This window comes from Pundamilia nyererei, unplaced genomic scaffold (assembly GCF_000239375.1).
Source record: "Pundamilia nyererei isolate P.nyererei 1_Seehausen unplaced genomic scaffold, PunNye1.0 scaffold00045, whole genome shotgun sequence".
Lineage (NCBI taxonomy): Eukaryota > Metazoa > Chordata > Actinopteri > Cichliformes > Cichlidae > Pundamilia > Pundamilia nyererei.
In genome coordinates, this window is record NW_005187446.1 from 229,373 (window position 1) to 231,691 (window position 2,319).

Genomic DNA, 2,319 nt, shown 5'->3' on the forward strand with positions numbered 1-2,319 from the left:
CCCACTGTTGGTATTTATATATGGTCGTAAATAACTTAACCTGTCAAACAAATCCACATATATCTCATGAATGATACCAAGTCAAGTATGAGCCAGAAAGAAAATTCCTGTCCTGCGATGTAAGCTGCAATCACTTTTTCTCTAAGTGCCTTTAACAATAGTGGCTTTGTTTATCCAGATAAATACTCTCAGTGACATTAAAATGTCTTTTTCACAAGAGATCTGGCCAAGAGGGCAGCAGAAATTCCAATATAACATTTTTATAAAGATATTTTAAGTGGTCATAAAGGACCAGATTGATTACAGTGTAGAACACAAGTACGTACAATAATGCAAAGTCAAAAAAATACTTGCAAAACAAGCCATTTCTTTATATTACATGCAACTTCTTTCCTAAATCCTGTTGATTACAGCCTATTTACCAGTCTAAATAAAGCCATTAGACATTAAAAAAAACATACAGAGAAAGAAACACACACTATTGGCACACAATATTTAGTATTTACAGCATGGTGATGTATGTGAGATAAGCCATAAAAAAGTGTGTCTTACTGCTCTGATTTTGGGTTTTTGAGCAACAATAGTTTTATTTAACAATGTAATGAGCTTTCACGGGTATTCCAAAATCCAACTAGTATCTTTAATGGATATCTGAATTGGCCTCTCTATGCCTCACTGTGAGGTTGTAGAACCACATGGATTTCTCCCAGCCAATCAATAAAGATAAGGCTACGTGACAGATAGCGGTATCATTGCATGAGAGGAACCAGCAGTGCCCCGGAGCAGTTAAAACTTCAGTGTTCTTCTAGAAATCATGTTTTTTGGCCCCTACCTACTTCCTCACCTGTGGTCATAACTTCCAAACCAAGTGCTGTATTTTGATGAATCCCATTATACATTATCTAGTTCAACAGTTGTTCTAAATGTTAAGACAGGTGTGTAATTTGTGTGTAGCATTTTAGAAATTTGTGAAATGTATGGCATAAAAATGGTGGGAAGTCCATTTTTAGACTTACAGTAGTTGTGTCTAGCGAAACACTATTTCTAAAGAATACAAAGTAGCAACATCATTGTCAATGGACCTTACAAAAGTTTATATCACACTAACCAGTAATACAGTGAGAGATTTAACACATTACAGACATTTTTAAGCTATAAATGGTAAAATGTTTTGTTTGTTTTAGGATCTTATAGTTGTGCAATTTGACCAAAACCTCCCGATATAAAAAAGATTTCTCATCCCGACAACGATATAAATCGCAGAAATTTTACATTTTCTGTAAATTCTATGAATCTCGAGCAACTGAACTTGCGTGAAGTGTTCTCAGCTGGGCGCCGTGTACGTGGAGTCGAGTGTTTTGACTGATGCATGAAGCTATACATTTTTAGACATAAGTTGTAACAGCTGCCTTTTTCTTTGTACTTATTACATGGTGTGCTGCATAAAAAAGCCTAGTCTAACATTTTAGTCTAAGGTTTATTTTGAGCACCTGACGGCTTTTTTGCTCCTAATCCATAAACCTTCTCCATACTCTTCTTGCGTGGGTGGTTGAAGAGGTCTGTCATGTTTGAGTCTGTGGTGTGGACCGGTTTGCGGCATAACTTGTATAGTGCAGACTTTTCATAACCATGTGGAAAATAAACAAGTGGACGGCAGAGCCACACAATGGTCTTACCGCCATTGTTACTAACAAAAAAAGTCGCTTGTCCGTCTGTAGTGTGGTTATTGTAAATATAAGAGCAAGACAGAACTTTAAGAAATTAATATAGCTACTACAGTGATCAGCAAAAGAATGAAAAAAATACTGCCGGAAACAGTCTATTTTACGACACCAAGAAACAAGCGATATAACATGAAACGATAGATGTTTTCATATCATCATCCGATATGTATGGTCATATCGAACAGCCCTACTTATAGCAGTTTTAAATCATACTTAAATTGTATATATTTGTTTTTCTTATTTCAGGTATTACTACTGGTAAAACTGACTTATTATTTTATTATTATTATTAATAATAATAATAATAATAATAATATTTGTTTTCATTTAATTCTGTATAAAAAAATAAAAAAAAAGTGGTACCACCAGTATTTATCATTCTATTTTTCCCCACTCTTTGTTATACATGAGTATTTTTTTTTCAGTAGATCTACAATTGATGATTTCTTTTTCCTTCAAAGTGGCCTCAATTTTCACTCAGATGTACTACTTTCCTTCACAGAAATCCACTTTGGTCTTTTATGTAAGAAAGCTGATCAAGTAACATTCCACAGAATAATACAGCCTGTATTTCAGTGTGTACGCATGATCCCAA

General features: G+C 34.4%; 1 protein-coding gene across 2 annotated transcripts in view; it reads right to left on the reverse strand.

Moving 5' to 3' along the window:
* Window positions 1-2,319, reverse strand: part of znf574 (zinc finger protein 574) — a 23,936-nt gene that overhangs the window by 20,390 nt on the left and 1,227 nt on the right. The gene's annotated exons all lie outside the window — the stretch shown is intronic.